This window comes from Protopterus annectens, chromosome 14.part0 (genome assembly GCF_019279795.1).
Source record: "Protopterus annectens isolate FY-2018-M chromosome 14.part0, PAN1.0, whole genome shotgun sequence".
NCBI lineage: Eukaryota > Metazoa > Chordata > Ceratodontiformes > Protopteridae > Protopterus > Protopterus annectens.
In genome coordinates, this window is record NC_056748.1 from 176,545,329 (window position 1) to 176,558,808 (window position 13,480).

Consider the following 13,480-nt stretch of genomic DNA (forward strand, 5'->3'; position numbering starts at 1 on the left):
TGACTCCCAGGCTGAAGCGCAGATACCTTCTGGACGCCTGATGTATCGGTATGTGATAATAGGCGTCCTTGAGGTCTATGGAGCACATCCAAACATCCTTCTCCAATAATGGGAGAATGGATTGTAACGTGACCATTCGGAATTTGGATTTCGTGACGGATTGGTTCAGTTTGCTGAGATCCAATATTGGCCTCAGGTCCCCTGTCTTTTTTGGCACTAAAAAGAACCTGGAGTAATTTCCTGATCCGATCTGGTCTGTGGGGACCGGTTGGATGACTCCTTTTCTAGCAGCTTTAAAGCTTCTGCGGCTGCTATTTCCCTTTGACTGGGTGGTGGGTCCGGGATTCTCTTGGACGGTGGGGGTGAGTATGTGAATGGGATGGTGTAACCTCCGGCAATGATCCGAAGCACCCATCTGTCCTGAGTGATTGACTCCCAGGCTTTTAGGTGCTTGGCAAGCGACACCCGACTGGCTCCGAGCAGCACAGCCGGGCAATCCCTCATGGCGTGTGGGAGGCTGAAGAGCCACGAAAGGACTCGCGGTCTCCAGAATTGCGGGGCCCTCTGCCGCCTCTGGGACGGCGTCTCCCTGAAAAATTTCACCGTGCTCTGCCTCTGGACGGGAATCTTCCTGCTGTAGGGAGACAAACTTGCGAGATTTGCGGCACGACATTTTCGGCCCTCCTTTAGCCTTGGGGTAAGGCCGAAAGGGAGTGGAATAACGGGCACCTACGGCAGATAAAGTTTTTCCCTCTTGCTCACAGCGGGTAAGGGTGTCTTTCACCTTGGGTCCAAACAATGAGGAGCCATCAAAGGGAGCGTCGGCGAAGGAAGACTTGAAGGCCTCCGCAAACTGACACAAGCGGAGCCAGGCTTGTCTACGTAGAGCCACGCCTGTGCCTGCCGCTCTACCCGCCCCTTCGGCCGCATAGGAAATGAGCCTCATGGACGAGTTAGAAATTGACGTAAGGATAGCCAACTGAGAGCTAACCGACTGGGCTAGCTGCTCAGGTAGGTTATCCGAGAGGGAATCTGACAACTCCTTGACCAGATCCCTCTGAAGCCTGGTAAAATGTGCCAAATAATTCAGAGACCTTAAGGTAAAGACCGCTGAAGTCAGGGTGCGCTTCCTGCCTGTCCATACTCCTAGACTCCTTATTAGGAGGATGGACGGACGTTGAAGCCTCTGCCACGTCCTGTTGTGTAGCAGATGCCACCACCATGGCATCTACAGCCACGCCTTTAGTAAGGAACTCCTTCTCGGGGAGCAGACAAAAATTTATTTGGACGAGAAGGGACTGGTTCCACGGTATCTGGATGTTCCCACGCCTTGACAAACTAAATCCAGAAGCTCGTCGAAGGCGGAGACACCCAGGAGGCGGAGGGCTGAGCTCCAAAGGCCTTGAGGAGCACTGACTCGTCCGCAGAGGGGTTTGGATATCCAGCCGCCTCGTTGTTTGAGGATCTCTAAGATGTCTGCAAATGAGACATCATCCGAGGACGACTGGGACCCTCTGCATCATCCATATCAGTGTCTGATGTAATAGACTCGGGGAGTCCACGTGCTTCCTCTTGCACGATCTCTTCCTTGGGGTTCCTCTGAAGACAACTCCGAAGAACCCTCAGGAGGAGGGAACCCCACTGGGGGTAACCTCAGGCCTCGGAGCTCCGCTGGCTACGGACAGGGAACTGCCAAAGACCCAGTCTCCACGCCCAGGAAGGTGCGGTAAAGCCGGAGAGATGGCGAAGAGGACTTGGCCAAGGCACTCCTCATGGCCCTGAAAGCCGGACCCCCAGAATCCTGGGAGTGTCCGGTCTCCGGAGCCGTGATAGCCGACGGAAGTCCCGCAGCTGAAGCACCGAGGGGGAGGCTCGGAACCGAAAGCATAGGTCCCGAGACATCACCCCGGGTCCAGCCGAAGAAGTCCGCGTACCAAACTCGGACCCGAAGGCCCGGGTTGGAGTAAGGGTCGGAGCCGACCCTGAGATCTCCACCGGCTCCAACAGCACCTGCTCCGACGGAGCCGAAGCAGTCGGAGGAGGAATGGCAATGGGGTGGGCCAAGGTCATCGGCTCCGAAGCCAACTGGGTCGGAACCGAAACAAATTTTGGAAGACTGGGGACTGGAACAGTCTTTGGAGCACCCTGTCTATATCAGAATCCGACATTCTCGAAGACCGAGAGGAAACAGAATGGGTTCGAGAAGGCCTCTCCATCGGCCCCAAAGGGCTAGGGGACCGGCTCGAGGCGACTCGATGAGTATCGGCGCCGAGGAATACTCACACCAGATTCCATCGGTGCCGAGGTAGACTTCGGCCGAGGAGGAAGTGTCTGAGCGGCGACCCTTGTCAGCTCCGAGCAGCGGAGCCGAAGGTGACCCGCCTCTCGATGCCCCAGCCATCGGCTCTGAAGCCAGAGGAGTCGATACTGGTGGCATCGAGGCAGACCGTTCCGACCTCGGCTCCAAGTCTTTGGAGCCAAGGAGAGGCCTGCCTAGGTCTCTTGGCAGTCGGATCCGACGGACTGGTCGGAACCGAAGCCCTTTTCTTTTTGGCCGGAGCAGGAGAGGATGCCAAGGCTTCTTCAAAGGAAGGTTTAATTAACCCCTTAAGAATCAATTTATTTTTCCTCTCCTGGAGGACCCTTGAGGAAAAAGCGTGACATACGCTGCATGACTCCTGCAAGTGCTTTGCCCCTAGACAATATACACAGAGCGAATGATCGTCTGTGATAGACATCTTGAAACCACATTTCGAACATTTTTTAAAGCCCGAAGGCCTAGGAGTTTGAGACATGATGTTAAACAATTCTAGTAACTTTGACAGGAAAGTAAACAACTATCAATTTACTGATGATAAATTTAAGCTCACAGTTATAGCTTAACGCAAACACTTCCTGAAAATGACAGGGAACTCTAACAACTAAGATTTACTTGAGACCCTGTAAAGTTTTAACAGGTTGACAGTCCGGGAAGGCCCTGGATGGAGGGGGGCCGAAAACAAACTCAACCCAATCACACACAAGAAATTTCACAATCCAAACGTACACAAAAGAGCGATAGCCGTTAAAACAGCTTTTGTGACCAAAAAACAGCAAAAACTGACAGAAAAGTTAGTTAATAAAAACTACTCAGCCCAGCCAGCTCGAGACCACGTCTTCGCAGGGAAGCGGCAAACGAGATCTGGGGGACTGGTAGTGGTGCATCCTGGGATATAGTAAGCTCAGCCAATAAGAGACTTCGCTCTTTGGCATAAGCGTGCCGAGTCGGAGCCGAGGGATCGGCTCCGAACCCCATCATTCAGAATGTAGGCGAGATAGGATCACATAACATCGTCGCCACTTGCTAGCATACACGGTTCTGGTGGACGACTTCAAAGAAGCTACTAAAATATCTCTGACAGGATCAGAGATCATAGGAAGCCTGGCTAGGGAAGGAAGTGGAGCAACCAAGCAGTGAGGTTGAGAGAATGAATGGCCCGGTGCTGCTGACCCAACTGGTGGATCAAAAGATCCGGAACTGGGTCCAGATGCCAAGGCCGCACCAGGAGGTGACGATGCAGAGTCGGGAACCAAATTTGTCGAGGCCAGTAAGGGGCAATGAGAATCAACTTGGCCCTCAAAACGGTGGCTTTCTGAATGACTTGTGGAATCAAGGGAAAGGGAGGAAAAGCGTAAAGAAGTCCCCAAGGCCAATCCTGGGTTAGAGAGTCTCTCAGGGGTTGGCCTGGAAAGGGAAAGAGGGTGAAAAAGTCGGGGCACTTGTTGTTTTGGGGAGTAGCAAAAAGATCGCAACAAGGTGTGCCCCACTTCAGAAAAATCTGGTCCACAATAGATTGAATGAGAGACCACTCGTGAGGCATGAGAATGGCTCTGCTCAGCCTGTCCGCCAAGAGGTTGGACCTGCCGGGGATGTGTGTTGCTATCAGAAACCGATGAGAGGAGATTGCCCATTGCCAAAGTATGAGAGCTTCTCGACACAACGGATAGGACCTGGTTCCGCCCTGCTTGTTGATGTACCAGACCACGGACATGTTGTCCGTTTGTACTGCAATAGTCCCCGCGGGAAGAAAGTCATTGAGGGCTTGCAACGTTAAAAGCACCGCTCTCATCTCCAGGACATTTATGTGCAGATGGTATTCTATGGGTTGCCACGTCCCGTGGACCATCCTGCCCTGATAATGCCCCCCCCACACCCGATCAGTGAGGCATCCGTAGTGACTGTGGCAACCGGAGGAGGGGGAACAAATGGTCGGCCCTGGTGAAGGAGAGGGGAAGATATCCACCAGTTCAGATGAGCTCTGCACGATTGTGTGACTAAGATTTCGTGTTTCATCGGAAGACTGTGGAACGACCACTGAGTGAATAACATCCACTGCAGCAGACGCATGTGGAAGCGAGCCAGTGGTAGAAGAACAATGGCCGCAGCCATAAGACCTAGAACTTTCAGAATCAATCTGGCTTTGGCCTTGCTGCTCTGCAATAATATCCGAACGAATTTTTGGATGTCCAGAATTCTCTGATGTGTTAGTCTGGCTGACAACTTGAAGGTGTTTAATTCTGTGCCTATAAAGGTGATAGATTGGCAAGGCCGCAGAGAAGATTTTTCGAAATTCACTGAAATTCCCAAACTTTTGCAAAGCTGCAGAGTGTAGTCTCTGGTCTGAAGAAGCTGATGCCTGGTGGTGGCGGAGAGGAGCCAGTCGTCCAAATAAGGAAACACCTGGAATCCTTGACGTCTCAGGTGAGCTGCGACCACTGCCATGCATTTGGTAAACACTCTGGGGGCTGAAGTGAGGCCAAAGGGCAGGGCTCTGAATTGATAATGACTGGTCCCCAGCCAAAAGCGGAGAAACCTCCTGGAGCGCCTGTGGATCTTTATGTGATAGTACGCGTCCTGAAGGTCTATCGAGCACATCCAGTTGTCCTTGCCCAGAAAGGGCAAAATGGACTGAAGCATGACCATCCGGAATCTTGCCTTCCTGACAAATCTGTTCAGATTGCTTAGGTCTAGTATAGGTCTCCAATCTCCCGTCCTTTTGGGGACCAAAAAGAATCTGGAGTAGACGCCGGATCCTACTTGGTCTGCTGGAACAGTCTGGATGGCTCTTTTTTGTAGGAGCTTTGTAACCTCCTGTTCTGCCAAATCCCTTTGACCGGGTGAGATGTCTGGAAGGGATTGGAGAGGTACGGGATACCTTTCGAAGGGAATTTTGTAACCCTCGGATATTATCGACTGTACCCACATATCTTGTGAAAGGGAACGCCAGGCTACTGGGTACAGCGAAATCCTTCCCCCGACTGCCTCCAAGGGTGGACAGTCGGGCAACACCTCAGGGATGCTGAAAGGGCTTCTCAGGAAGAGACTCCCTGTTGCCCTGGTTCTGAGGACCCCCTCTGCCCCTAGGGCGGCGTCTATTATTGTTACCCCCTCTGCCTCTGGGGGTAAACTGCCCACGTGTGTCGGCTGCTCCTTGTGCTTTATGAAACCACATCTTTCCTCCCTTCTGACCCTTGGGGTAGGGTCTAGAAGGGTGGAAAATGGACTCCAACGGCAGAAAGAGTTTTGCCGTCCTGCTCACACCTGGTCAAGGTTTCCTTCACCTGAGGTCTGAACAAAGCCGAACCGTCAAAGGGGGTATTGGTGAAGGACGCCTTAAAGGGGTCCGCAAAATTACAAAGCCGCATCCAGGCTTGACGTCTAAGAGCCACTCCTTTGCCTGCGGCCCTGCTCGCCCCATCGGCTGCATAGGATATGAGCCGCATGGAGGAGTTAGTTAAGGAATTCAGGATTGCTAGCTGTGAGGCAATCTTATCTTGAGCCCCAGCAGCGGAAGGATCCTGGACCACTTCACCTAGTTCCTTGAGAATATCTCTTTGAAGCCTGGTGAAGTGACAAAGGTAGTTCAGTGAACGCATAGCAAAGGTCGCTGAAGAAAACATCCGCTTTCCATACCTGTCCATGGTCCTGGAATCTTTGTTAGGAGGATGGACAGGTACTGAAGGATCCGCCAGTTCCTTCTTGGTGGCCGCCGCCACCACCATAGCATCCACAGAGACGCCCTTGGAAAGAAACTGCTTGTCTGCAGGGGCCGTGATAAACTTGGATGGTCTCCTGGGAACCGATTCCACAGAATCTGGAGCTGCCCATGCCTTCCGAGCCACTACCTGCATAAGTGGGTCGAAAGGCAGAGACACCCAGGAGGTGGAGGGTCGGGATCCAAAAGCCTCCAGGTATACCGACTCATCCTCGGAGGGGTCAATGGAGGGCCAATTCCCCCTCTGTTTGAGGAGCTCAAGGATGTCTGAAAAAGAGACATCCTCAGAGGGGGACCGAGGGGAACCCTCCGACTCATCTAAGTCGGTATCAGATGTAGTAGACTCAGGGGAGTCTGTGTGTTTCCTCTTACACGTCCTCTTCCGAGGAGGTTCCCCTGCAGGATCAGGAGAAACCTCGGAAGAGGAAGATATTCCCAATGGGGAAACCTGGGGCGATGGATCCCTGGGCCTGGGAGCAAGAGGCTGGCAAGAGGGGTCTACAGGCACCGAAGAGGGAGGAGCTAAAGGGATGGACCGTTGACCTGGCTCAGGTGCCAGGACACTCCTCATCACCTCAAAGGCTCCCCTCCCGGGGAGGCTGGAATATTCCCGTTCCGAGGAAATAGGAATTCCCGGCTCCACCGAGAGGGAAGGCTCCGAGGCTGATGTCGGTGCCGAGCTTACCAAAGCCGAAGCCCCGAGAGGGAGAGTGGGGTCGGACAAGGGTCCGATGCCACTAGCCCCCTCGGAGCCGACAAGGGAAACTCGATGACCGGATCCCTCCAAGGAAGGTCTCATGGAAGAGATCGGAGCCGAAGACGACGGAGCCGAAGAAGGATGTATCGGTTCCGGCGCCGACACGGTCGCTGTCCCGAGAAACTCCGGCACCGAACTCTGGAGGGGAGTCGGAGGAGGAAGTTCAAGGGGTAAAGCAATAGCCGAAGTCTGTTGAGACGGGCTATGGAGCATTTGGGCTAGTGCCTGCGACTTCAACAGCCTGCTTACCACCCTCTCTAAATCGAGGTCAGACAGCCTGGAAGATCTCGAAGATCGGCTCCGATGACTCCGCTCCGACAAAAGAGGAGACCCCGGAGCCGAATGGATACTCTCCAACGAAGGGGACCGAGATCTCTTCTTGGACGAAGTCATCGGAGCCGACGTCCCCTGAGTCCCAGATGGAGCCGAAGGCTTCTCGGCTCCGATGCTAGATAATATGTCGGCTCCAGCCGGAGCCGACAAGACAATAGTAGATCGGGTGTTGGAACCGATCGGAACTGACAGTACTACACTAGAAGAAGAAAGATCGGCTCCAGCCAGAGCCCATCTCGACTCCAAAGGAGTCTGAGCCACCGGAGAAGGCTTGGAAGCTGTAGCCTGAACCTTCGGAGGCTTAGAAGGTTTAGAAGACCCAGTTTTAGTGGGAGAACCTTCTGGCTTTAATAAGCCACGGAGGATCAATTTATTCCTCCTTTCCTGCAGGACTCTCTGGCTAAAAGAGTGACACAAAGCACAGGAGTCCTGCAGGTGCAAAGGCCCCAGGCAGTACACACAAGAAGTGTGACCGTCTGTCAGAGAGATTTTCTGACAGCACGAGTCACACTTCTTGAAGCCTGAGACCTTGCCTTCCTTAGACATTGTCCAAAGAAATAAAACTCACACACACCCCCCAAACAATCACACAAATAATCCCAACAAACACAGACACACAGGAAGGGATTAAGAAAGGGGGCCTAGGCCTAACTGAAAATTTTTTTTTAAACTTTAGCTTTTTATAAAAACAAAAAGTTTTAAACTATGTGGGGAAATAGGGTGGGCTGTAGAATACTACACACTATAAGGGAATAAGGGAGATATAAAACCCTGACTAAGCTTTTTGAAATTCAACTTACCTCAGCTGGCAAAAAGGAGACCTCTTTCGCTAAGCGGCAAACGAGATCTGGGGTAGTCCTGCCTTGCATCATGGGATATAGGGTTGCCTCAAGCTGGTAAAAGGAGTTCTCAAGCTAAGAAAGTGCCGAGTCGGAGCCGAGGATCGGCTCCGAACCCATCCAGCAAGAATGAAGGCGAGATTGACAACTTAACATCTTTATATTTAATTGTTTCATATATAAATAAAGTGCCTGTTGCCCTTGAGGAATAAATAATTAACTATGTTACATTAAAAAATGATAAGCTAGTAATATTGCAATAGGGAATGTATGGCAAACTGATAACAGGTTACTAGGTATCTCCACCAAACAGGACATTCGCAAAACTGCAGCAACCACCCCCTTTAAAAGTATAACACAGTACTGTATCAGCAATGCATTTACATAGTGTGGGAGAAGAACCCACAGCCTTCTGCATCAAAAGCAAATATCCAACCTGTTATGCTATTAACAATGCAAGCAGAGTCAGCATAAGCAGTACTAAACTTCTCTTCCTCCCCTGAAACTCTCAGCCCCTTGTAAAATCCACTCAACTGTATCTCTCAACTTTGCAGCACAAGACATCTGGAAAAAAGCCAAAATGCATTGGGGGGGGGCAAAAGCCCAAAAAACAGGGACATATTTTAAACATTGCTTGTAGAATCTTGGAAAGTTGCTAAAATAAAGTGTGTTACCACCATGTATTTCACTGGAAGGTTTTGAACCCAGGACCCTGTGCACTACAGTCAGAGCAACATACCACTATGTCAGATAAGCTATTTCTTGAAAGATTGGAAGACAGAAACTTAAATGGCTATCATTTAGTGAATTCAGTTCTCACCATGGCTCTCAGCCTCTTAGCACAAAACACATGGACAAAACCAATAATGGGGGAATACAGCCCCCAAACATATTCAGTGAATTCAGTTCTCACCATAGCTCATAACCTCTTAGCACAAAACACCTGGATAAAGCCAATAATGGAGGAATACAGCTCCAAAAATAAGGACAAATTGGGACAAATTTTAAAATATTGATCTTATAAACTTAGAAAACTGCTACAATAAAAGGTTTTGTGCTACCATGTACTTTCTGAAGAATATGAAGTCTGAAATTCAAATGCCTGTCATTATTTAGTGAATTCAAAATCCAGAAAAACAAAGATTTTATGAGGAACAGAACAGAACAAAAATATGAGGCAAAAATCTGAATAATTTTCACAAGTGGTGGTGGGTAGGGAATTCAGGCTCTTGCTACCTGTACCCAAGGTACAGGGTTTGAGCCCGAGTTACTCTCTCTAGCCATCAGGTATATTTCCATGGTTTCTCTCTAGCCACCAGGTACATTTAACTGGGGGCATTTTACACACACACACACACACACACACACACACACACACACACACACACACACACACACACACACACACACACAATACAAAGTCCCTACTTCCTGCGAGAGCAGCTATCCATATGTGTCTGCCGATGTTGCAGTCCAATCCCCTTACAACCGCATAGACTTCTATGCACCTGAACTCTGATGCCTTCTCTTCATAATTCAGACTGGTTAAACAGCAGTCTGGATTCCCAACAGAGTTCCGGGACCTTCAATTAATTATTTTATTTCTTTTTTCTTTTATTTTACAGCTGGGGGGGGGGGGTGGCTGAAGTCCAATAAAGTACAGTTTTGTACCTACCATAAATGTAGATGTTCGAGGATCCCATTGCTGCAGTCCTTACTATTGGGTATAGTCCGCATCCAGTCGGCCCGAATACCAGAGTATAAGGCTGACGTCGGTCAGGGCAGTACGCCAGGGTACTAATGCGCATGACCGACGTCATATCCTCAGTCTTTTCTTGCCCCAGATGTCAGAAGACCCTAAAAGACAAGGCCCAAAATACCTGCACCAAAAATATGTACAATATATACAAGAATATATACAAAAATATAAGCATGTAACCTCACCTACACAACCACCCCTAAACACAGAGGGAAGGAGGGAGGATTGGACTGCAGCAATGGGATCCTCGAACATCTACATTTATGGTAGGTACAAAACTGTACTATGTTCTTCGTTCCCCATTGCTGCAGTCCTTACTATTGGGTAGAATCCCAAAGCAGAGGTAAGGGAGGCTGGCAAATCATAAAGAAGCAGGAGCTGACAACATGCCTTGCAAAACAGCTGTGGCAAAACCAGCCCTAGACTTAGAGTAGATAGGAAGGTGATAATGCTTAGAGAAAGTATGCACTGAACTCCAAGTAGCTGCTTCCAAAATATCCTTAGTTGCCACCCCCCTTAGAAATGCTGTTGAAGTGGCAGTAGCCCTAGTGGAATGAGGCCTAATCCCAGCTGGAATCTCCTTGCCATGATGGGAATAACAAAATGCAATGCAAAAGCCAATCCACCTAGAAATAGTTTGTTTTGACACAGGCTTGCCCTGTGAATTCAAAGCAAAAGAAACAAACAACTGCTGAGACTGCCTAAAATCCTTAGTCCTGCTTAAATAATAACGCAATTGCCTGTGTACATCTAAAGTGTGCAAAATCTTTTCCCCTTTATTTTGGGGTCTGCATAAAAAGTAGGCAAAGGAATAGTTTGGTTTAAAGCCACACTAGAAACCACCTTAGGCATAAAGGAAGGATTAGTGCGTAATGATACCCTATCCTTATGGAAAATCAAAATGGCTCTACTGCCATAAGGGCCTGCAACTCAGACACCCTTCTTGCAGAAGTAATAGCCAACAGAAAAGCAGTCTTCCATGACAAGTATTTCAATTCAGCAGTAGCCGCAGGCTCAAAGGTTGTAGAGTAAGTTTTTCCAACACAAAATTGAGATCCCAAGCAGGAGTAGGAGCTCTGGGGGTCTTATATTCTTTGCCCCTCTAAGAAACTGCTTGAACAAAGGATGCGAAAACAATGGTGGGTCACAATCATAGTGAGCTGAAATTGCTGCAGCATGAATCTTAATGGAAGAGAAGGACAAACCTTTGTCCAATAACTCAGTAAGGTATTGAAGAGCCACACTCAAATTAGGCTCAGAAACCTGCAAATTCTTTGCTGTACTCCAAAATAAAAATCTCTTCCATTTTACACTTTCCTTGTACTAGGTCTTCTAGCTTCCATAATCACATTTAAAACTTGTTGAGGAAGTTGAGACCTGCTGTGTTTCAACACAGAAGATGCCAGGCTGTTAGATGAAGAGAGTGAAGCTTGACATTGAGCAGATGACCATCCTTCTGAGATAACAGATGAGGAATCAGAGGTAAAGGCCATGGAGGCTTCCTTACCAGACTCCGTAGTAGTGGGTACCAGTGTTGCCGAGGCCAATCTGGAGCTATCAAAATCATCCTTGGCCTGTCTTGTCTGACCTTTAATAGTACCTTTGGAAGAAGAGGCAGAGGAGGAAAGGCATACACATGAAGGTTTTTCCAACTGAAAGACAGAGCATCCACTTTCCAAGCTGTGTGATGAAACCCCTTTGTGCAATACTGTGGCAGCTGGTGGTTTAGTGGAGAAGCGAACAGATCTATGTCTGGAGTTCCCCATGACACTGTCAATTTTGAAATACATGAAGATCCAGTTTCCACGGGATCCATGATTTGTCTGCTTAACACATCTGCTAAGGAGTTCTGTGCTCGGCAGAAACCTTGCCTGAAGAGTTAGTTGCAAGCTTAGCAGTCTCCCATAAAATCATTGCTTGCCTGCATAGAGGATAAGAATGTGTTCCCCTTGCTTGTTGATGTACCACATGACAGTTGTGTTGTCTGTTAGAATCAACACCTGCCCTGGAAGAAGTAACTCCTTGAAAGCCATTAATGCAAACTGGACTGCTAACATCTCCTTCATGTTGATATGTAGATGCTGTAGTCTGGCAGGCCACTTGTCTTGTATCCACTTTCCATTTAGATGAGCTCCCAAGCAATGTCCGAGGCATCTGTCGTTAAAATCTGACTCTGGCGGGTCACAGAGAGTCCCTTGTTTAGGTGACATTCCTGAGCCCACCACATAAATTCTTTTTGAAGGCAAGGTATTATTTGAATGACAGTGTCCAAATCCTGGCAGTGCTGTGTCCATACATTTTGAGATACCATTGTAGCTTCCTCATATGCAGTTTGGCATTGGGAAGCACCAGAATACAAGATGCCATGAACCCTAATGCTTGAAGGACTGTCCTTGCAGTCAGCACGGACTGATGAGATAGTTGATGGAAGTAAAGTGATAGACTCTTTTGTTTGTCCGGGGTTAAAAGGCCATCTGGGCTGCTGTATTCAGTCTCACACCCAGAAAGCACATGTCTTGAGAGGGTACTAGACTGGACTTTATTTCGTTCACAGAATACCCTAGGCATCTTAGCACTGCTATGACATGTTCCAGATGCTGTAGAAGGTCTTCCTTTTCTTGAGCCAGAATCAGGCAGTCGCCAAGTAAGGATAGATTTGAATTCCTTGAAGCCTGAAGTAAGCTATCACTGGAGCCAGAACCTTTGTGAATACTCTGGGCAGTAGATAAGCCAAAGGGCAATGCAGAGAACTGATAATGAGAATTTCCAGCTCGAAACCGCAGATACTTCCTGCAACTTAGCCTTATAGGCACATGAAGGTAAGCTTCCTTGAGATCTAAAGTTACCATCCAGTGATCTTTGCCCAGCAGAGGTAAAAGCTGTTGTAACGTCAACATCTTGAACTTGGGAATGTCCAGAAAAGTGTTGAGGAGAGATAAATCCAAAATTGGTCTCCACGTGTTCCCCTTCTTTGGTACTAGGAGCAGGCGAGAATAAAATCCTAGGCCCCTTTCTGATACAGGGACTGGCTGAATGGCCCCTATCTGGAGTAACTGAGAAACTTGCTTGTGAGCCTCTTTTCTTTGTGGAGGAGGAACATCTGGCATGCCTTTGAAAGGGGGCATTGTATGGAAATAAAATCTGTAACCGTGGTGAATGATATCCAACACCCATTTGTCTTGAGTAATTAAATCCCAATTTTCTTTGAAAAGAGACAGTCTTCCTCCCAAAGGAGCTGCCAGGCGGAATCTACTGGCAGCTGAAAAGACAGGTCATTGGGTCTGTTTACGAAAGGACTGACCCTGCCCTCACCAGAAGTCTGAGCAGGTGAACTCCTGTTCTAGGCCTAAAGAACCTTGAGCCCTGCCCCTACCACGTCTAGACCTACCCCTAGACTGGGAATCATAAGCAGGATATGTCCACCCCTTAGCAGGCCAATTTCTACTAAACTTGGTGGCTGCACCTGCAAAAATCTTTAACAGTTTGCATAGACTTAGCTTTGTCCTCCATTTTCTTTAAAACTGCTTCCACAGGCGATCCAAACAACACATCAGACTGTAAAGGAGCATCCAAAATCCTTGTCTTAACATGCTCAGCTAAATTCTGATCCTTCAACCAGGCATGCCTGCGAAGAACAGAACTAGTAGCGGCCACCCTCGAGGAGGCCTGTACAGCATCAAAACCACATTGCAAAGAATGCTTACCCACTTGTTCAGACACATGAACCAAATCCAGCAACTCTTTACACTCAATACCT

General features: G+C 48.8%; 1 protein-coding gene across 1 annotated transcript in view; it reads right to left on the reverse strand.

Annotated features, from left to right (window-relative positions):
- The window catches only part of RC3H1 (ring finger and CCCH-type domains 1), a gene marked incomplete in the record, with an annotated part of 3,590,040 nt that overhangs the window by 1,970,245 nt on the left and 1,606,315 nt on the right, over positions 1 to 13,480 (reverse strand).